We start from the raw sequence: 24,641 nt of genomic DNA, 5'->3' as shown, positions 1-24,641 counted from the left end.
CTCCCTTACATGGGACATGACCTGCAGGGGTTAAAATCTCCCTGGCAACATGAGACATGACATCCAGGGATGAGCCTGGCCCTAGCACCATGAGCTTGACAATGCCATCCTGACCAAAAGGGGGAAAAGAACTATAACAAAATAAGGTATCAGTGGCTAAAAGAGTTCAAATAGAGTCAAGAGGCTACTCTGGAGGCTACACTTATGCAAGATTTACTGAGATATTGCTAATTACCACGGTTTGCCAACCCCCCAACCATTCCTGTTAATCCTAAAGAACACCCAGGGCTCTATCTGAGATTCTACAAAAGTTTCACTTACTAAGATTACTTTCCGGAAACCTCCAACCTCCAGATGGGTTCCTAGGCCAGATAAGTCCTGAAACCCAGAGGAGCCAGCCTCTCCAGAACATCAACTAGTTCCATCCCCCTATCTGTATTGTCAACACCCCTTTTCAACATGAAAAATTTAGAATGAGCAAATTTAGAATGAGCAAAACCCTAAAGATTGGGAGGTGTTATAACAGAGAAGATGGGATTTAGCAAATGAGTATGACTGCTGAATCATTATATTTATTTTAGACTGCAGTGTCTTGGAACAGCTAGAAAGAAAAACCTAAAATTGTGGAACTACCAAACTCTGGAATCTGTTCTATAACTACTTATTGCAGTGTACTTTGAAATGTACTGCTTTTTATGTATATATGTTATATTCCACAATAAAAAAAAGTGAAAACAATATTGATTTTCTGATTCTTCAGCACCCTTTTTTGTTTGAGCTCCTTTATTCTTCTTGACTGTTTTTGTGCCTTGACAATCTCTAGTAACCAACTAAGAAGATCTTTCACTGTGATCTCTTTTATTTTCACCCTGATACTTTTGACCTCCTGTGTCTTCCCTGGTCACTTAAGAAAAAACGAAACTATCTTGGATGTTTTCTCAGACCATGACTACTGCTCTGAATTTAATTGATTGCTGTATCTGCTCCCAAACAACCACACAAAATTCTGACAAAAATTAAATAACTATTCCTTTAAATATCTGAGAAGGTAGCTTTCTTTTCGTGGGTTCCTTCTAGTACTTAAGTTTTCCTCACAAATTAATCCCAAACGTCAGTCTTGTAAAAATTGGGCCTTGACCTGAAAAATGATGTGTCTGAGGGCTATGCCTGGTTACAATAACCAGTCTGTTCTCTTCAGAGATACTCTAGCTTGTTTTGCCATTCTGGCTTTTACTCCACTGGAGGAATCTTCCTATCTTGAGATATACAAATTGGCTCTTCCCTGCTGTGAAAAAAATGATATTTATGTTCTTAATACAGGCTATGTGCTCTCAATTTGGATACTTACTGCTGCTTATGCAGACAACAGGCTTACCCCTGCCTGCAGCACACTAATTTATCTTCTGTATTCAGGGTAATTGCTACAAACATTCAGATAAACTTACAATTCCCACCCTTCCTGTGGGCTATGCTTTTCTGAAGACATCTAGAGATCTCCAAAATGAGGCAAGTCTGAGAGTGGGGATGATACAATTGGAAAAGGTGGTCCAAAATTTGTCTCTGGTCCTAGTAGACGTCTAAAATCACATGCTTTCTACTTTAGAAGCCCAACACGCTAGTTTAAATTTAAGTTCATTAGCCAATAGTTGTCATGAACAATTGCATAGTCCTTGACTTCCCTTTAGCTAGCCATGGGGGGAGTTTACACTTTGGCAAACACTTCTCTCCGCGCCTAAATACTACAGGGAAATGTAGAATGGTCTTTGTTGAAGCTCAAAGCAAAAGCCATCCGGGGATGAAGAGGTGTTCTCCATTCCATAGGTGTGGCCGGAGACCCCACAGTGCTTGGGGGATACCTGAAGTGCAAATATCAGCTTGTTGGTTCATGGGAAGGAAGTATAAATTTAGGGAGGATTAATTGAAGCCAAGGGTCCCTCTTTCACATTCCTGTCCATCTTGGGTCCAGCAGCTCTGCTTAAAAGGTTAACCTAGGGCCACAGGAAATGAAAGTAAGGCTTCACTGGTGGTGTTAAATCCAGGGATTATGAAGGATTTCGGACATGTCCCAAACATTTGAGGAGAAAGGGATCAGTGACATACCTGAGTGTAGCTGTGGACTTCACCATGGACAAGTGGCAGTTGCATGATTGTGCTCAGAGGCAACTCTGTTGTGATGTGAGGCTGGGGAACTTGAGGAACCTAATCTCAGTGGGATGTCCAGTCACTAAGACAAAAGTGATCTTCAGTTGTTTTTTTATGTCTAATTTTGAAGGCTTTCCTGCACTTACTGCATTCATAAGGATTTTCATCAGTATAACTTCTATTATAACTGAATAAGTCTAAATTAGCTTCCAAACTCTTTCCATTTGATTCACATTCATGTTGTTTTTTTCTTGGATAAATAAGGTTTATGTTCAAATTGTAATTTTGAACTTTCTCCTTAGTGTTTCTTTGAAAGTGAACACATATGGGTTCAAAAAATTATCTGTGCTTTGCCATTTTCTCTCTAGCTCATTACCAAGTAAGTAGACAACTTCTGGATAGCTCTAATATGGGTTCTCTCCCTCCACCATCCATGGTGTCCTTGCTCTCCCACAAGGGTCCCATGCACTAGGGTAACTTTCCAGAAACCTACAACCTCCAGATGGGTTCCTGGTCCAGATAAGTCCTGACACCTAGCCCAGCCTCTCCAGAACATCAGATAGTTCCATCTACCTACCTACCCCATATTAGTGACAGACCCTTCCAATAGCAAAAATTTAGAATGGCCATAGCCCAAACACCCCTAAAGAGAGGGATGTAAAGATCAAAGGTGATAGTGGAGTTATACAGTGAAGATAGGATTTAACAAGTGAATATGAGTTCTGAATCATTAAATGGATATCTCTTTTAGTCTTCAATATCTTAGAGCAGCTAGGAGTAAAAACCTAAAATTATGGAATTGTAACCCATGTCTAACTCTGAAATAGGTTCCACAGCTAATTGTAATGCAGTGCTTTGAAATTTATTGCTTTTTTGTATGTATATTATTTTTCATAAAAAAAGAAGGAAAAATGTCAATCACGATAAAAAATATTTAAGAATTCTAGCCTCCTATATTCTGGAGCATTTAGAAAGAAAAAAGTCTGAGAGGATGGTATAGTAGCCCACGACAAACTCTGGGATCTGTCCTGTAACTACTTGTTGAAGAGTGCTTTGAGAACTAGTGCTTTTTCATTTCTTTGTTTTGTATGTATGTTATACTATACAATAAAAACAGTTAGAGATCCACCCTCTCTCCTTTGCCAGAGCTGTGTGGACTGCACCTGAGGGAGCTGCTGGCCTGTGTGGTTCAGGCTTTGAGCCTTGTGAAGACTGTGGTGAGAACAGAGAACAGGAAAACCTAATGTGCCCGGCTTAGGCAAGATGGCGGCTTAGCAATGTGCATGTTTTAGTTCATCCTCCAGAACAACTATTAAATAACCAGAAACAGTACAGAACAGCTCCTGGGACCACATCAGTGACCGGACACACAGCGTGCCCCAGTCTGGACCAGCTGGACTGGCTGCAAACACCCCAGAACCATGAGTTCCCCAAGCTGCAACGGCCGGAGCCACTCCCCCACAGGCTGCTTCCCAGAGGGGAAAGGAAAGGAAATTTACCAGCAGCAGGGGCTGAGCACAATTAAACGCCTATTGTGGAATTAATTAACAAATTCTTACTACTAAAAACAGGCCCCCAGCTCAGGAGAACCTGCACAAGGTGGACATTGCTCATTGGGCTCATGGAAAAAGAGGAAAGGGAAGGAAACAGAGGTTTTAGTGGCTGTGTTTCTACGGAGACTTGGCAGCCTCTGGATTCCGCAGCGGGACTTCTCAGGCTGCAACTGCCCCAGGCATAGGCAGAAACTGACTGCTTTCAGGGCTGTCTCCCACCTGTGCCTTCCCCAGGGGAGGGGTGAAGCCCAACTCAGGTGGAATCCCTCCCTCAAGGAATTCAGACCCCAGGGCTTGGCAATTTGAAGCCATTAAAACCAGCCTACAACCTCTGCTCTGTCTCCACCACGCCCCCAGCAGGGAGAGTCTGTCAAAGTTAAAGGTGCCGCAATATCTTTTGCTGGTGGGACCCGCAGGCAGACAACCACCACACACAGGGCAGGATAAGAAAAACAGAGCCCAGAAACTTCACAGGAAAGTCTTTCAACTTGCTGGGTCTCACCCTCAAGGAAAACTGACACAGGTGACTCCTTCCCCCGATAGGAGGCCAGTTTAGTTGGGGAAAACGTGGCTGGAGTCTATAATACCTACTTAGACCCTCCTAAGGGTGGGGAGGGAAAAGGCACCATACAAGCAGGGCAAGAAACAAGAAAACAAGAACTGAAAAATTATCCTCTGTTAAACAAAACCTAAGCTAGAGGTCCAGAAAAAGCTGAACTGAAGGTCAAAGAACAGATAGACAACAAATTCATCCAGCAAGAAAACCCTAGATAAAAGAAGTGAAAGCAGTCTCCAGAATAAACTAATTAAGGTAATTAAATATCTAGATGCCAGCAAAAAATTACAAATCACACCAGGAAAATTGAAGATACAGCCCAGTCAAAGGAACAAACCAATAGTTCAAATGAAATACAAGAGCTGAAACAACTAATTCAGAATGTACGAACAGACATGGAAAACCTCATCAAAAACCAAATCAATGAATTGAGAGAGGATATGAAGAAGGCAAGGAATGAACAAAAAGAAGAAATGGAAAGTCTGAAAAAACAAATCACAGAACTTATAGGAATGAAAGGTACAGTAGAAGAGATGAAAAAAGCAATGGAAAACTGCAATGGTAGATTTCAAGAGACAGAGGTTAGGATTACTGAACTGGAAGGACGTATCATCTGAACTCTGACAAGAAAGAAACTATAGGGAAAAATGGAAAAATATGAGCAGGGACTCAGGGAACTGAAAGATAATATGAAGCACACAAATATAAGTGTTGTGGGTGTCCCAGAAGGAGAAGAGAAGGGAAAAGGAGGAGAAAAACTAATGGAAGAAATTATCACTGAAAACTTCCCAACTCTTATGAAAGACCTAAAATTACAGATCCAAGAAGTACAGCATACCCCAAAAGGAATAGATCCAAATAGACTTTCTCCAAGACACTTACTAGTCAGAATGTCAGAGGTCAAAGAGAAAGAGAGGATCTTGAAAGCAGCAAGAGAAAAGCAATCCATCACAGACAAGGGAAACCCAATAAGACTATGTGTAGATTTCTCAGCGGAAACCATGGAGGCAAGAAGACAGTGGGATGATATATTTAAATTACTAAAAGAGAAAAACTGTCAACCAAGAATTCTATACCCAGCAAAATTGTCCTTCAAAAGTGAGGGAGATCGAAAACCTAGAAAAATCCACAACAAAACTACTAGAGCTAATAAATGAGTACAGCAAAGTAGCAGGTTACAAGATCAACATTCAAAAATCTGTAGCATTTCTATACATTAGCAATGAACAAGCTGAGGGGGAAATCAAGAAACGAATCCCATTTACAATTGCAACTAAAAGAATAAAATACTGAGGAATAAATTTAACTAAAGAGACAAAAAACCTATACAAAGAAAACTACAAAAAACTGTTAAAAGAAATCACAGAAGACCTAAATAGATGGAAGGGCATACCGTGTTCATGGATTGGAAGACTAAATATAGTTAAGATGTCAATCCTACCTAAATTGATTTACAGATTCAATGCAATACCAATCAAAATCCCAACAACTTATTTTTCAGAAATAGAAAAACCAATAAGTAAATTTATCTGGAAGGGCATGGTGCCCCGAATTCCTAAAAGTATCTTGAGGAAAAAAAACGAAGCTGGAGGTCTCACGCTGCCGGACTTTAAGGCATATTATGAAGCCACAGTGGTCAAAACAGCATGGTATTGGCATAAAGATAGATATATCGACCAATGGAATTAAATAGAGTGCTCAGATATAGACCCTCTCATCTATGGACATTTGATCTTTGATAAGGCAGTCAAGCCAACTCACCCGGGACAGAACAGTCTCTTCAATAAATGGTGCCTAGAGAACTGGATATCCATATGCAAAAGAATGAAAGAGGACCCGTATCTCACACCCTATACAAAAGTTAACTCAAAATGGATCAAAGATCTAACCATTAGGTCTAAGACCATAAAACAGTTAGAGGAAAATGTATGGAGATATCTTATGAAACTTACAATTAGAGGTGGTTTTATGGACCTTAAACCTAAAGCAAGAGCACTGAAGAAAGAAAGAAAGAAATGGGGGCTCCTCAAAATTAAACACTTTTGTGCATCAAAGAACTTCATCAAGAAAGTAAAAAGACAGCCTACACGATGGGAGACAATATTTGGAAACGACATATCAGATAAAGGTCTAGTATCCAGAATTTATAAAGAGATTGTTCAACTCAACAACAAAAAGACAGCCAACCCAATTACAAAATGGGAAAAAGACTTGAACAGACACCTCTCAGAAGAGGAAATACAAATGGCCAAAAGGCACATGAAGAGATGCTCAATGTCCCTGGCCATTAGAGAAATGCAAATCAAAACCACAATGAGATATCATCTCACACCCAGCAGAATGGCCATTATCAAAAAAACAGAAAATGACAAGTGCTGGAGAGGATGCAGTGAAAGAGGCACACTTATCCACTGTTGGTGGGAATGTCAAATGGTGCAACCACTGTGGAAGGCAGTTTGGCGGTTCCTCAAAAAACTGAATATAAAATTGCCATACGACCCAGTAATACCATTGCTAGGTATCTACTCAAAGGACTTAAAGGCAAAGACACAAACGGACATTTGCACACCAATGTTTATAGCAGCATTATTTACAATTGCGAAGAGATGGAAACAGCCAAAATGTCCATCAACAGACGAGTGGCTAAACAAACTGTGGTATATACATATGATGGAATATTATGCAGCTTTAAGGCAGGATAAACTTATGAAGCATGTAATAACATGGATGGACCTAGAGAACATTATACTGAGTGAGTCTAGCCAAAAACTAAAGGACAAATGCTGTATGGTCCCACTGATGTGAACTGACATTCGAGAATAAACTTGGAATATGTCATTGGTAACAGAGACCAGCAGGAGTTAGAAACAGGGTAAGATAATGGGTAATTGGAGCTGAAGGGATACAGACTGTGCAACAGGACTAGATACAAAAACTCAAAAATGGACAGCACAATAATACCTAATTGTAATGTAATTATGTTAAAACACTGAATGAGGCTGCATCTGAGCTATAGTTTTTTTGTTTGTTTGTTTGTTTGTGTCTTTGGGTTTTTTTTCTTTTGTTTTTTTTATTATTTTTTTCTCTATATTAACATTCTATATCTTTTTCTGTTGTTTTGCTAGTTCTTTTCCTAAATCGATGCAAATGTACTAAGAAATGATGATCATGCATCTACGTGATGATGTTAAGAATTACTGATTGCATATGTAGAATGGAATGATTTCTAAATGTTGTGTTAATTTCTTTTTTTTCTTTAATTAATAAAAAAATACCTAGTATAAATAAAAAAAAAAGACCAAAAAAAGTGAGGGAGAAATTAAAACATTTTCAGACAAAAAATCACTGAGAGAATTTGTGACCAAGAGACAAGCTCTGCAAGAAATACTAAAGCGAGCACTAGAGACAGATACGAAAAGACAGAAGCAAGAGGTGCGAAGAAGAGTGTAGAAAGAAGGAAAATTAGATATGACATACAAAATACAAAAGGCAAAATGGTAGAAGAAAGTACTACCCATACAGTAATAACACTAGATTTTAATGGATTGAACTCCCCAATCAAAAGACATAGACTGGCAGAATGGATTAAAAAACAGGATCCTTCCATATGCTGTCTACAGGAAACACATCTTAGACCCAAAGATAAACATAGGTTGAAAGTGAAAGGTTGGGAAAAGAATTTCAAGCAAATCACAACCAGAAATGAGCAGGAGAAGCTATACTAATATCCAACAAATTAGACTTCAAATATAAAACAGTTAAAAAAGACAAAGAAGGATACTATGTACTAATAAAAGGAACAATTCAACATGAAGACATAATGATCATAAATATTTATGCACCGAACCAGAATGCCCCAAAATACATGAGGCAAACACTGAAAAGGGAAATAGACACACCTACCATAATAGTTGGAGACTTCAATTCCCCACTCTCATCAATGGACACAACATCTAGACAGAGGATCAATAAAGAAATAGAGAATTTGAATATTACAATAGATGAGCTAGACTTAACAGACATTTATAGGACATTACACCCCGCAACAGCAGGATACACCTTTTTCTCAAGTGCTCATGGAACATTCTCAAAGATAGACCACATGCTGGGTCACAAAGCAAGTCTCAACAAATTTAAAAAGATTGAAATCATACAAAACACTTTCTCAGATCATAAAGGAATGAAGTTGGAAATCAATAACAGGCAGAGAGCCAGAAAATTCACAAATACGTGGAGGCTCAACAACACACTCTTAAACAACTAGTGGGTCAAGGAAGAAATTACAAGAGAAATCAGTAAATATCTCGAGGCAAATGAAAATAAAAACACAACATATCAAAACTTATGGGACACAGCAAAGGCAGTGCTAAGAGGGAAATTTATTGCCCTAAATGCCTATATCAAAAAAGAAGAAAGGGCAAAAATACAGGAATTAACTGTCCACTAGGAAGAATTGGAAAAGAACAGCAAACTAACCCCAAAGCAAGCAAAAGGAAAGAAATAACAAAGATTAGAGCAGAAATAAATGAAATTGAGAACATGAAAACAATTAAGAAATCAATAAAACCAGAAGTTGGTTCTATGAGAAAATCAATAAGATTGATGGGCCCTTAGCAAGATTGAAAAAAAGAAGAAGAGAGAGGATGCAAATAAATAAGATCAGAAATGGAAAAGGAGACATAACCACTGACCCCACAGAAATAAAGGAGGTAATAACAGGATACTATGAACAACTTTATGCCAATAAATACAACAATATAGATGAAATAGACAACTTTCTAGAAAGGCATGAACTTTGACTCAAGAAGAAATAGATGACCTCAACAAACCAATCACAAGTAAAGAAATTGAATCAGTCATTCAAAAGCTTCCCCCCCAAAAAGAGTCCAAGACCAGACGGCTTCTCATGTGAATTCAACCAAACATTCCAGGAAGAATTAGTACCAATCCTGCTCAAACTCTTCAAAAAAATTGTAGGGGAGGGAAAGCCACCTAATTCATTCTATGAAGCCAACATCACACTCATACCAAAACCAGGCAAAGATATTACAAAAAAAGAAAACTACAGACCGATCTCTCTAATGAATATAGATGCAAAAATCCTCAACAAAATTCTAGCAAATCTAATCCAGCAACACATTAAAAGAATTATACCTCATGACCAAGTAGGATTCATCCCAGGTATGCAAGGATGGTTCAACATAAGAAAATCAATTAATGTAATACACCATATCAACAAATCTAAGTAGAAAAATCACATGATCATCTCAATTGATGCAGAGAAGGCATTTGACAAGATTCAACATCCTTTCCTGTCGAAAACACTTCAAAGTATAGGAATACAAGGGAACATCCTTAAAATGACAAAGAGAATATATGAAAAACCCACAGTAACATCATCCTCACTGGGGAAAAACTGAAAACTTTTGCCCTAAGATCAGGAACAAGACAAGGATGTCCACTTTCACCACTGTTATTCAACATTGTGTTGGAAGTTCTAGCCAGAGCAATTACACAAGAAAAAGAAACACACGGCATCAAAATTGGAAAGAAAGAAGTAAAATTCTCACTGTTTGCAGATGATATGAGACTATATGTTGAAAACCCTGAAAAATCCACAGCAAAACTGTTACAGCTAATAAATGAGTACAGCAAAGTGGCAGATTACAAGATCAACACTCAAAACTCTGTAGTGTTTCTGTACACTAGTAATGAACAAGCTGAGGGGGAAATCAAGAAACGAATTCCATTTACAATTGCAACTAAAAGAATAAAATACCTAGGAATAAATTTAACTAAAGAGACAAAAGACCTATACAAAGAAAACTACAAGAAACTGTTAAAAGAAATCACAGAAGACCTAAATAGATGGAAGGGCATACTGTGTTCATGGATTGGAAGACTAAATATAGTTAAGATGTCAATTCTATCCAAATTGATTTACAGATTCAATGCAATACCAATCAAAATCCCAACAACTTACTTTTCAGAAATAGAAAAACCAATAAGCAAATTTATCTGGAAGGGCAGGGTGTCCCGAATTGCTAAAAGTATCTTGAAGAAAAAAAACGAAGCTGGAGGTCTCACGCTGCCGGACTTTAAGGCATATTATGAAGCCACAGTGGTCAAAACAGCATGGTATTGGCATAAAGATAGATATATCGACCAATGGAATCGAATAGAGTGCTCAGATATAGACCCTCACATCTGTGGACATTTGACCTTTGATAAGGCAGTCAAGCCAACCTACCTGGGACAGAACAGTCTCTTCAATAAATGGTGCCTAGAGAACTGGATATCCATATGCAAAAGAATGAAAGAAGACCCATATCTCACACCCTACACAGAAGTTAACTCAAAATGGATCAAAGATCTAAACATTAGGTCTAAGACCATAAAACAGTTAGAGGAAAATGTAGGGAGATATCTTATGAATCTTACAATTGGAGGCAGTTTTATGGACCTTAAACCTAAAGCAAGAGCACTGAAGAAGGAAATAAATAAATGGGAGCTCCTCAAAATTAAACACTTTTGTGCATCAAAGAACTTCATCAAGAAAGTAAAAAGACAGCCTACACAATGGGAGACAATATTTGGAAACGACATATCAGATAAAGGTCTAGTATCCAGAATTTATAAAGAGATTGTTCAACTCAACAACAAAAAGACAGCCAACCCAATTACAAAATGGGAAAAAGACTTGAACAGACACCTCTCAGAAGAGGAAATACAAATGGCCAAAAGGCACATGAAGAGATGCTCAATGTCCCTGGCCATTAGAGAAATGCAAATCAAAACCACAATGAGATATCATCTCACACCCACCATAATGGCCATTATCAACAAAACAGAAAATGACAAGTGCTGGAGAGGATGTGGAGAAAGAGGCACACTTATCCACTGTTGGTGGGAATGTCAAATGGTGCAACCACTGTGGAAGGCAGTTTGGCGGTTCCTCAAAAAGCTGAATATAGAATTGCCATACGACCCAGCAATACCATTGCTGGGAATCTACTCAAAGGAATTAAGGGCAAAAACTCAAACGGACATTTGCACACCAATGTTTATAGCAGCGCTATTTACAATTGCAAAGAGATGGAAACAGCCAAAATGTCCATCAACAGACGAGTGGCTAAACAAACTGTGGTATATACATACGATGGAATATTATGCAGCTTTAAGGCAGGATAAACTTATGAAGCATGTAATAACATGGATGGACCTAGAGAACATTATGCTGAGTGAGTCTAGCCAAAAACTAAAAGACAAATACTGTATGGTCTCAATGATGTGAATCGACACTCGAGAATAAACTTGGAATATGTCTTTGGTAACAGAGTCCAGCAGGAGTTAGAAACAGGGTAAGATAATGGGTAATTGGAGCTGAAGGGATACAGACTGTGCAACAGGACTAGATACAAAAACTCAAAAATGGACAGCACAATAATACCTAATTGTAAAGTAATCATGTTAAAACACTGAATGAAGCTGCATCCGAGCTATAGGTTTTTGTTTTGTTTTGTTTTGTTTTGTTTTGTTCTTACTATTATTACTTTTATTCTTTTTTCTCTATATTAACATTCTATATCTTTTTCGGTTATATTGCTAGTTCTTCTAAACCGATGCAAATGTACTAAGAAACGATGATCATGCATCTATGTGATGATGTTAAGAATTACTGATTGCATATGTAGAATGGTATGATTTCTAAAAAAAAATAATGGACAGCACAATACTACATAATTGTAATGTAATTATGTTAAAAAACTGAATGAAGCTGCATCTGAGGCATAGTTTTTTTTCTTATATATTTTTGTATTTTTTATTTTTATTTTTATTTTTTCTCTATATTATCATTTTATTTCTTTTTCTGTTGTCTTGCTATTTCTTTTTCTATATCGATGCATATGTACTAAGAAATGATCATACATCTATGTGATGATATTAAGAATTACTGATTGCATATGTAGAATGGAATGATTTCTAAATGTTGTGTTAGTTAATTTTTTTAATTAATTAAAAAAAAGAAAAAAAAAGAAAAAGAAAGTAAAAACACAGCCTACACAATGGGAGACAATATTTGGAAACAACATATCAGATAAAGGTCTAGTATCCAGAATTTATAAAGAGATTGTTCAACTCAACAACAAAAAGACAGCCAACCCAATTACAAAATGAGAAAAAGACTTGAACAGACACTTCTCAGAAGAGGAAATACAAATGGCCAAAAGGCACATGAAGAGATGCTCAATGTCCCTGGCCATTAGAGAAATGCAAATCAAAACCACAATGAGATATCTTCTCACACCCACCAGAATGGCCATTATCAACAAAACAGAAAATGACAAGTGCTGGAGAGGATGTGGAGAAAGAGGCACACTTATCCACTGTTGGTGGGAATGTCAAATGGTGCAACCTCTGTGGAAGGCAGTTTGGCAGTTCCTCAAAAAGCTGAATATAGAATTGCCATATGACCCAGCAATACCATTGCTAGGTATCTACTCAAAGGACTTAAGGGCAAAGACACAAACGGACATTTGCACACCAATGTTTATAGCAGTATTATTTACAATTGCAAAGAGATGGAAACAGCCAAAATGTCCATCAACAGAAGAATGGCTAAATAAACTGTGGTATATACATACGATGGAATATTATGCAGCTTTAAGACAAGATAAACTTATGAAGCATGTAATAACATGGATGGACCTAGAGAATATTATGCTGAGTGAGTCCAGCCAAAAACTAAAGGACAAATACTGTATGGTCCCACTGATGTGAACGGACATTCGAGAATAAACTTGAAATATGTCATTGGTAACAGAGTCCAGCAGGAGTTAGAAACAGGGTAAGATAATGGGTAATTGGAGCGGAAGGGATACAGACTGTGCAACAGGACTAGATACAAAAACTCAAAAATGGACAGCACAATAATACCTAATTGTAAAGTAATCATGTTAAAACACTGAATGAAGCTGCATCTGAGCTATAGGGTTTTGTTGTTGTTGTTTTTTACTATTATTACTACTTTTATTTCTTTTCTCTATATTAACATTTTATATCTTTTTCTGTTGTGTTGCTAGTTCCTCTAAACCGATGCAAATGTACTAAGAAACGATGATCATGCATCTATGTGATGATGTTAAGAATTACTGAGTGCATATGTAGAACGATATGATTTCTAAATGTTGTGTTAATTTCTTTTTTTCTTTTTTTTTCTTTCTTTCCGTTAATAAAAAATAAAAAATAAAATTAAAAAAAAAAAGAGTTGGAAACAGCCAAACTGTCCATCAACAGATGAGTGGCTAAACAAACTGTGGTATATACATATGATGGAATATTATGCAGCTTTAAGACAGAATAAACTTATGAAGCATGTAATAACATGGATGGACCTAGAGAACATTATGCTGAGTGAGACTAGCCAAAAACTAAAGGAAAAATACTGTATGGTCTCACTGATATGAACTGACATTAGTGAATAAACTTGGAATATTTCATTGGTAACAGAGACCATTCAGAAGATAGAAATAGGGTAAGATATTGGGTAATTGGAGCTGAAGGGATACAGACTGTACAACAGAACTGGATACAAAAACTCAGAAATGGACAGCACAATACTACCTAACTGTAATACAATTATATTAAAACACTGAATGAAGCTGCATGTGAGAATGATAGAGGGAGGAGGGTGGGGGGCATAAATGAAATCAGAAAGAAAGATACATGACAAAGATTGAGATGGTATAACCTAGGAATGCCTAGAGTGTATAATACCAATGACTAAATGTACAAATTTAAAAATGTTTTTGCATGAGGAAGAACAAAGGAATGTCATTATTGCAGGGTGCTCAAAATAGATGGTAATTAACATTTTAAAATTTCAACTTATGTGTGAGACTAAATCAAAAAATGTTTATTTGGTTCAAAATTTATATTTTGACTAGTGCATCTCCTAATATAACTTATGTAGATAGTTGGTTGAACACCATAAGTACATGCACCATTGGGTAGGACATTAGATTTTGTTGGTTTGTCCAGAGTGATGCCCCAGTGAATCCCAGAGTGATTTGATCAGTGAGTGGAAAAGTATTTGCAAAGTCCCCTTTGGGAATGGTGAGAACGGGGAAAAGTTCAACTTCCCCAAGTTGAATTCTTGATATTCTCACAAGCGGTGTGGACAACCAAAGCTATAGGCTGAGCCCCCAGTCTTGGGGTTTGTTCATATTAAACTTAACCCCACAAAGGATAGGTCAAGTCTACTTAAAATAAGGCCTAAAAGTCACCCCCAAGAGAACCTCTTTTGTTACTCAGATGTGGCCTCTCTCTCCAGCCAACATGACGAGCAGTCTCAGCACCCTCCCCCCCTCTGCGTGGGACATGACTCCCAGGGGTGTGGACCTTCCTGGCAACGTGGGACAGAAATCCTAGAATGAGCTGAGACTCAGCATCAAGGGATTGAGAAAAACCCTAGAATAAGCTGAGATCCAGCATAAAGGGATTGAGAAAACTTTCTTGACCGAAAGGGGGAAGAATGAAATGAGACAAAGTGTCAATGGCTGTGAGATTCCAAACAGAGTCAAGAGGTTATCCTGGAGGTTATTCTTACACATTAAGTAGATATCATCTTGTTATTCAACAGAGGCTGGAGGGAACTGCCTGAAAATGTAGAGCTGTTTTCCAATAGCCATGTTTCTTCTTTATTATTAATTAATTTAAAAAGTTGAACATTATGCCGAGTGAGTCTAGCCAAAAACTTAAGGACAAATACTGTATGGTCCCACTGATGTGAACCGACATTCGAGAATAAACTTGGAATATGTCACTGGTAACAGAGACCAACAGGACTTAGAAACAGGGTAAGATAATGGGCAATTGGAGATGAAGGGATACAGACTGTGCAACAGGACTAGATACAAAAACTAAAAAATGGACAGCACAATAATACCTAATTGTAAAGTAATCATGTTAAAACACTGAATGAAGCTGCATCTGAGCTATAGGTTTTTTTGTTTGTTTGTCTGTTTGTTTGTGTCTTTTTTTTTACTATTATTATTATTTTTATTTTTTTCTCTATATTAACATTCTATATCTTTTTCTGTTGTTTTGCTAGTTCTTTTCCTAAATTGATGCAAATGTACTAAAAAATGATGATCATGCATCTATGTGATGATGTTAAGAATTACTGATTGCATATGTAGAATGGAATGATTTCTAAATGTTGTGTTAATTTCTTTTTTTTCTTTAATTAATAAAAAAAAATTAACAGCAAGCAAACAAAAACATTAACATATCATTCCATTCTACATATATAATCAGTAATTCTTAATATCATCACATAGCTGCATATTCATAATTTCTTAGAACATTTGCATCTATTTAGAAATAGAAATAAAAAGACAACAGAAAAAGAAATAAAATGATAACAGAAAAACAAAAGATTATACATACCATACCCCTTACCCCTTGCTTTCATTTATCATTTATCATTTATCTCCTCCTTCTCCTTCTTCTTCTTTTTGGGGGTGCATGATCCAGGAATTGATGATAAATTTATTGTCTTAAATGCCTATATTAAAAAAAAAGAGTGCACGAGTGGTTCAGTGGCAGAATGCTCACCTTTCATGTGGGAGACCCTGGGTTCAATTCCTGGATCATGCACCCCCAAAAAGAAGAAGAAGGAGAAGGAGGAGATAAATGATAAATGATAAATGAAATCGAATAGAGTGCTCAGATATAGACCCTCTCATCTATGGACATTTGATTTTGATAAGGCAGTCAAGACAACTCACCTGGGACAGAACAGTCTCTTCAATAAATAAATTTCCCTCTTAGCACTGCCTTTGCTGCATCCTATAAATTTTGATATTTTGTGTTTAAATTTTCATTTGCCTCAAAATATTTACTGATTTCTCTTTTAATTTCTTCATTGACCCACTGATTGTTTAAGAGTGTGTTGTTTAGCCTCCACATATTTGTGAATTTTCTGGCCCTCTGCCTGGTTATTGATTTCCAGGTTCATTCCATTATGATCCCAGAATGTGTTTTGTATAATTTTAATCTTAAATTTATTGAGAGTTGTTTATGAATCAGCACATTGTGTACCCTTGAGACTGATCAATGAGGACTTGAGAAAAATGTGTATCCTTCTGTTGTGGGGTGTAATGATCTGTAAATGTCTGTTAACTCTTGTTCATTTATTGTATTATTCAAAATCTCTATTTCCTTATTGACCCTCTGTCTAGATGTTCTACCTGTTGATGAGAATGGGGAATTGAAGTCTCCAACTATTATGGTAGAGGTGTCTACTTTTCCCTTCAGTATTGTCAGTATTTGTCTCATGTATTTTGGAGCACTCTGGCTCATTGCATAAATATTTATGATTGTTATGTCTTCTTGTTTAATTGTTCCTTTTATTAATACATAGTCACATTCTTTGTCTCTTTTAATTGTTTTACATTTGAAGTGTAATTTGTTGGATATTACCATAGCTACCCCTGCTCTTTTCTGTTGTTTGCATAAAATGTATTTTCTCAACCTTTCACTTTCAACTTATTTTTGTCCTTGGTCTAAAGTGAGTCTCCTGTAGACAGCATATAGATGGGTCCTGTTTTTAAATCCATTCTGCCAGTCTATGTCTTTTGATTGGGGAGTTTAATCCACTAACATTTAATGTTATTGCTGTAAAGGCGATAATTTTTTCTAGTATTTTATCTTTTAGATTTTATCTCATATCTATTTTTTTCTCTTTTTACCTTTACTTATAGTCTTTATTTCTACAGTCTTCTCCAAACACTGTCTCTTGACTTTTTTTTTCTGCTTGTAGTGTTAGTACTTATTGTACAACTTGTCTTTGTCACAAGTTCTCTCAGTGATTGTTTGTATGAGAATATTTTAATTTTACCTTCATTTTCTTTCTTTCTTTTTTTATTACCCCACCCCTGTACCTCATTTTTGAAAGACAATTTTACTGGATTCTTGGTAGGCAGTTTTTCTCTTTGAAAATCTTGAATAAATCTTGAAATGACTCCATGATTTCTGCTGAGAAATCCATACTTAGTCTTATTGAACTTCTTTTGTATATGATGGATTGCTTTTCTCTTGCTGCTTTCAAAATTCTTTCTTTGTCTTTGACATTTGACAATCTGATGGTAAGTATCTTGGAGTATGTCTATTTGGATTTATTCTGTTTAAAGTATGCTGCACTTCTTGGATCTGTAACTGTACATCTTTCATAAGAGATGGGAAATTTTCAGTGATTATTTCCTCCATTAGTCCTTCTCCTTTTCCCTTCTCTTCTCCTTCTGGGACACCCACAACATGTATGTTCATCTGCTTCATGTTGTCATTCAATTCCTGAGACTCTGCTCATATTTTTCCATTCTTTTCCTTATATTTTCTTTTGCTTGTTGGATTTCAGATGTACAGTTCTCTAGTTCAAGAATCCTTTCTTCTGCCTCTTCAAATCTATTGTTGTTTCTATTATTTTCTATGTGCTTTTCATGCCCATAAATTTTGTGATTTGTTTTATTCAAACTTTGAGTTCTTCTTTATGTTCATCCAATGTCTTCTTTGTATCCTCCCTCACCTCACTGATTTGATTTTTTAAATGAGATTTTGTATGTCTTTTTGAACATCTTGAATTAGTAGTTTCAACTCCTGTATCTCATTTGAAGTGTTGGTTTGTTCCTTTGACTGGGCCATATCTTTGATTTTCCTATTATGACTTGTTATTTTTTGCTGGCGTCTAGGTATTTGATTTGCTTTATTATTTATTCTGGAGGTTGTTTTCACTCTTTTACCTTGGGTTTTCTTGCTGAATGACTTTGTTCTCTATCTGTTCTTTGACATTCAATTCAACTTATTCTAGACCTCTAGCATAGGTTCTGTTAAACTGATCAAAATTTCTCAGTTCTTGTTTTTCTGTTTCTTGTTCTGCCTATATGGAGCCTCTTTTTTTTTCTCTTGAGGAAGGTCCCCATCAGATTTTCCCAGACCATACAGGTCCATGTCTCCAGAGGAGAGAGTAGCCACCATCAGTGTGCCCTGAGGGTGAGACCCAGCAGGTTGTCAGACTTTCCTATGAAGCTTTTTGATTCTGTGCTTTTCCTATCCTGCCCAGCATGTGGCACTTGTCTGTCTGCAGCTTCCCACCAGCATAAAGTGGTGTGGTGCCTTTAATTTCAGCAGACTCTCCCTGCCAAGGGTGTGGTTGAGACAAAGGTGAGGTAGTAAGCAGGCTTTGATTACTTCTGTTTTCCAGCCCCTGGCGCCTGAATTCCTTGAAGGAGGGATTCCTCTTGAGCTGGGCCCTATCCCCTTCTCTTGGGGAAGATATACCCTGCAAGGAATTAACCCCTTTCACTTGACTAGTCACTTTGTGTCTCAGACATGACTTAATTCTGCCCTTGTCTGCAGCAGTGCTGGAGCCTGAGAGTGCTTGCAGTTCTATCTAATGAACTGCTAAGAATTAAAAACAAAAAAAAAGTCTTTTCAGAGCAGAACCTGCTCCTTGGGCTTGCCAATCAAGAGCTCAATTTGGTACATGCCTCTATGTATCTCCAGGCTCTATGTGCCCCCTCTTTTCTTCAGGTTTGACCCTTTTCCAGTATTTTGTGCTGTCTAACTCAAAAAGCATTGTGTTATTTTTTTCCCATCAGCCCCACCTCCTCTCTGAGGGGCAAAAACCCCTAGTTTCTTTAGTGCTTATTTCAGGTTTATCTGTGCTGGGGGGCCTGTTTTAAGTAGTCGGAATTTGTTAATTAATTCCAAAGTTGGAGCTTGGTTGAGCTAAGTCTTTGCTACTTTTAAAATCTCTGTCCTTTCCTCTGGGGGACGGAGCCTGCAGTGCCTGTGGGGGAGGGGTACTGACTTCCATGGCTTGGGGGACTTACAGTTCTGTGTGAGAGCTCAACCATTCCAGACTGGTGTATGCCATGTGTCTGGTCACTGGTGTGCCCCAGGCAGTTGTTCTGTACCACTGTTAGCTATTTATTAGGTGCTTTGGAGGAACCTCCCAAAGGTTAGAGGGAGAGGTGGGGGAAACATCTTCCCCCACCTCTCCCTCTAAGTAAATGTCTTAATCATTTTTATCTAAAAGGCAAGAGGAATGAAGCAAGGCTAAAGCTATATTTGGAAAAGAAGTAGCAGTCACTCATATTAGCCAGGATAGAGGGATGTTTGGTCATTTTGTAGTTTGGAAAATGTTCATGTTTACAACTGTACTCAGACTGGATTATGATCTTGTCTTTGTCTTGAGCCATCATGGTTGCTGAGTGGCCTTGTCTGATGTTGATGTTCTAGGAAGGTGTTTATGTTCAGCAAGATAACACGAAGATCTAGCTTATAGTACAAGGCCAGCTGTGTTTCTCTTTCTCAGTCCCCCCTTTATTCCAAGATCGGTGTGATGACCACCCTGCAGAGATGCAATGGACCCCACCCGCACTCCAAATTTGGTTCAGGTGTCAAGACTGATGATGCCAACTACACATGATCCAAGAGTTTATTACTGACAGCATGAGACTTCCTGAGGAGAGCAGTGCAGGCTCCTAATCAGGTCTGAAAATGGCTTTACAATGCAGGGAAAGCAGACTGGTTTGAGTTTTCATTGTGGTTAGGGGGAGGAGCTGGGAGAAGGGCTCCCTCTCACAGGCTAGGGCTTACGTGGTTTGAGCTTTCTGCCAGTGCCAAAGGAGGAAACACCCAGGTTTTCTTATCAGCTTGCCCAGAAGTGGGGCAAAAAGGGAAGAGGGAGGGGGTGAAGCTGAAAACTGCCAGTAAACATCAAAAATGGGGTCAGAGTCTGGAGTTAATAGTATAATTATAAATGTGTGCTTTCATCAATGGTAACAAATGCACCACACAAATGCGTGGCATTAATAATACGGTTGTATTATTAATACACATTAATATTAATGTGTTTTATACATGGCTGTTCCATAAACCCACAACTTCTCCTAAATTAGTGAAGAAAACCCACAACTTCACTAATTAAAAAAGAAAAAGAGTAGAGCCAGACTCTTTATTATAGCCAGATGAAGACAGTCCCAGGACATTAGTCCATGACAATGCAATCTTTGCCATTGACAACTAATGGTGCCATGCCACCTGGAGGTTGCTTAAAGAAAAATGGCCTGCAGTGGGACTACCATTTGTGTCTATGCTCCTTTTGTTGTAGGGTGAGTTCTTGAATCCTCTGATGTGATAATGGCTGTGCAGTAGCATTTAAGACACTGGACAGGATCCATCAGCCAAATGCAACAAAAACAATTACCAGAAACAAGATAATTATTAGCCTTTGAAATAAGCTAGATTATCAAACCCAGGTAATGAAAACATGTCCCAGAATCCAGCTAGTCTATGTTTTAGAGATCCAGATGGTTTTTCTTTTTTTTCTTCTAAACTTTTAATTGTAATAGTATACAACTCAAAATTTCCCATTTAACCTCTTTCAGCTGTACGATTAACTAATATTAATTACATTCGCAATATTGTGCTACAATCCACCAATATCCACTACCCCAACTTTTTTACCTCAAACAGAAAATGCTGCACCCATTAAGCAAAAACTCCCTCTTCTTTTCCTCCACCAAAAGTGATATTTCTGAATGTTCCTTTTAAAAAGGAAAAAAAGTAAAAGTAAAGATATATCAAGGTATAATATATTCTAGAAGGGAGGTGGATATGAAAAGTAAAAGATATGGTCTACATTATGCATGGTTATTTCAGACATGGTTTTTTTTTGGGGGGGGGAGGGGTGCATGGTCCGGGAACCGAACAGACATGTTTTTGACAACTACACTGTGCTGGTTTGAAAGGATGCATGTCCCCTGGAAAAGCCATGCTGTAATCTAAATCCCATTTCATAAAGGCAGAATAATCCCTATTCAATACTGTATGTTTGAAGCTGTAATCAGATCATCTCCCTGGAGATGTGATTTAATCATGAGTGGTTGTTAAACTGGATTAGGCGATGACATGTCTCCACCCATTTGGGTGGGTCTTGATAAATTTCTGGAGTCCTATAAAAGAGGAAACATTTTGGAGAATGAAGGAGATTCAGAGAGGGCAGAGAAGAACGACATAGCCACGAGAAGCAGAGAACCCACAAGCCAGTGACCTTTGTAGATGGAGAAGGCAAGCGCCTTCTGCGGAGCTTCATGAAACAGGAAGCCAGGAGAGAAAGCTAGCAGATGACGCCGTGTTTGCCACGTGCCTTCTCACTTGAGAGAGAAACCCTGAACTTCATCGGCCTTGTTGAACCAAGGTATCTTTCCCTGGATGCCTTTGATTGGAGATTTCTATAGACTTGTTTTAATTGGGACATTTTCTCAGCCTGAGAACTATAAATTAGCATCTGATTAAATTTCCCTTTTTAAAAGCCATTCTGTTTCTGGTATATTGCATTCTGGCAGCTAGCAAATTAGAACATACACAAAAGTCCATAGACTTCAAATAAAGAAAAATAGGTTTCTGTAGATACAAGTTTATGTACATTTTGAGCTGAGTGTAAATAGTTTTGTCTTTCTTCTTGCCAAATCAAAATCACATTCTGTTCTTAAGGTTATGCTGGTGAAAAAAAGAATGAAGTCAATGACAGAAAGCTTTACATGTAGCTAAATACATACACTAGAAAACTGAATGTCAAAAGTTTGGAAATAGTGATTTTTTTTGGATTTGAAGAGACAAGTGCTTACTACAAAGGATTTTAGTAGATATAATTTGTATAAAGTGCATAAATCTATATACTTACGGTACATAAATTTTGGAAGCAATTCAGGCATTTGTGCAAAAATTAAGAATCAGGAGCAATGTATAAATACATTTGTTGCTCTGATGCCTTGATCATTCAATTTTTCACAACTTCCTAAGCTTTATACTCAACAGTAAAACTAGCACTTATAACTCAAAATTTTCTGTAACCTTTTAAATAAAATCAGTAATATCATATAATATGAAATTTCACATGCTTTTCCATATTCAATCAATAGTGTCTTATCAATTAATTCTCTCTTGTTTAAAAGGCTAATTTTAAGTTTCCCACATTCATAAGACTTCCTCTTTTTTATGATTTTTTTATGAAAAATGAGGTTTGACTTCCAGTAAAAAAATTTTCCACATATATTACATTCATGTTGATGCTCTGCCATATAAATTAAGCAATGTTTAAGGAGGTGAGGCTTCTTTGCTTTTTAACTTTTCTTTTTTTTTTAAGTTTCAACTGTTTATTTTAAAAAGTATTTTGAAGGACAAGGTTTAGGGCATGAACATCCAGTTACACAGTCGAGTTTTCAAAAACATCCATAGAAGTTAATGAACAGACCACTGGGTTTCTCATCGAAAGGGCTGCTTGGGCTTAGGGACTGTCTCCTTCAGGGGCATATTAGGTTGTGTTTTTTTTTTTTTTTTTATCATTCCATTCTACATATATAATCAGTAATTCCTAATATCATCACAAAGTTGCATATTCATCATTTCTTAGAACATTTGCACCGATTTAGAAAAAGAAATAAAAAGACAACAGAAAAAGAAATAAAACGATAACAGAGGGAAAAAAAGGTTATACATACATACCCCTTACCCCTCGCTTTCACTGATCACTAGCATTTCAAACTAAATTTATTTTAACATTTGTTCCCCCTATTATTTATTTTTATTCCATATATTCTACTCATTTCTTCACAAGCTGGATAGAAGGAACATCAGACACAAAGTTTTCACAATCACACAGTCACATTGTCAAAGCTATGTCATTATTCAATCATCCTCAAGAAACATGGCTACTAGAACACAGCTCTACATTTTCAGGCAGTTCCCTCCAGCATCTCCATTACATCTTGACTAACAAGGTGATATCTGTTTAATGCGTAAGAATAACCTCCAGGATAACCTCTCGACTCTGTTTGGAATCTCTCAGCCATTGACACTTTGTCTCATTTCACTCTTCCCCCTTTTGGTCGAAAAGGTTTTCTCAATCCCTTGATGCTAAATCTCAGCTCATTATAAGGTTTTTCTCAATCCCTTGATGCTGAGTCTCAGCTCATTCTAGGATCTCTGTCCCACGTTGCCAGGAAGGTCCACAACCCTGGGAGTCATGTCCCACGCAGAGAGGGGGAAGTAGCTATGCTTCTTGATGATGATTGTATAATGATATAGGTTTCACAATGCGACTGTGTGATTGTGAAAACCTTGTGTCTGATGCTCCTTTTATTTACCTTGTCAACAGATGAGTAGAACACATGGAATAAAAATAAATAATGGGGGAACAAATGTTAAAATAAATTCAGTTTGAAATGCTAGTGATCAATGAAAGGGAGGGGTGAGGGGTATGGTATGTAAAATTTTTCTTTCTTTTTCTGTTTTTGTTTTTTCTGTTGTCTTTTTATTTCTTTTTCTGAATTGATGCAAATGTTCTAAGAAATGATCATGATGATGAATATGCAACTATGTGATGATATTGTGAATTACTGATTATGTATGTAGAACGGAATGAGCATGTATTACGGATGTTTGCATTTCTTTCTTGTAATTTTTTTATTAATAAAAAATTATTTAAAAATCAGAAAAAAATTTAGTTTGAAATGCTAGTAATCAATGAAAGCCAGGGGTAAGGGGTATGGGATGTGTAATCTTTTTTTGTTTTCATTTTATTTTTTTTTCTGTTGTCTTTTTATTTCTTTTTCTGAATTGATGCAAATGTTCTAAGAATTGATCATGATGATGAATATACAACTATGCGAGGAAACAAATTATTGCTCTTTTCTTTCTTTGCTTTGTATATATATTATACTTTACAATTAAAAACTTTTTTAAAAAAAAGAACCTGAGGGAGAGGGCTGAAATCTTTATTGGAAACAGGTGGGATGAAATTATAGCTGAACGACAGAGTGAGAGAGATGACCAGAGAGAGGATGCAGATAGGCCATTCCTCTGGTTCCCTGAGACCCCTCAAGCGGGCAGGCAGCTTGACCTGACAGCTCTCTGTTGGTTTACCCTTGAGTCCAGCTCACAACACTATAGAGCAGCCCGTAGAACCACCTCCTCTCTCCATCTCTCCTGCGTTTGCCTCCGTCTGATGTTGAGTGTCTTTCTCTCTACCTGACCCTCACACAGCTTCTTGTTTCTCTTGTCTGCCATTTCTCCTTGCCTGTCTTTGCATGTCTCTTGTATGCCTCCCTCTTTCCTCTGTCTTTCTACTTATCTCCATCACTGTCTCTATCTCCTTATGTGTTTATCTCTCCTTTTCTAGTTCTCGTCATCTCTCTCTTCTGTCTCTGCTATCCTGCTTCTTCCCCTTTCACTGTCTCTCTCTCTGTCTCCACATTTACCTGTCTCTCCATTTGTCTCACTCTGGCTTTCTCTCCTGTCTGTACTCCCTCGCTAGCCTTAAC

The 24,641-nt window shown here is 37.4% G+C and overlaps 1 pseudogene; it reads left to right on the top strand.

The window, feature by feature from the left end:
- The window catches only part of LOC143672057 (thiopurine S-methyltransferase pseudogene), a 52,947-nt pseudogene that overhangs the window by 17,573 nt on the left and 10,733 nt on the right, over positions 1-24,641 (top strand).

This window comes from Tamandua tetradactyla, chromosome X (assembly GCF_023851605.1).
Source record: "Tamandua tetradactyla isolate mTamTet1 chromosome X, mTamTet1.pri, whole genome shotgun sequence".
Taxonomy (NCBI): Eukaryota; Metazoa; Chordata; class Mammalia; order Pilosa; family Myrmecophagidae; genus Tamandua; species Tamandua tetradactyla.
This window is presented reverse-complemented; position numbering and strand designations above follow the sequence as displayed.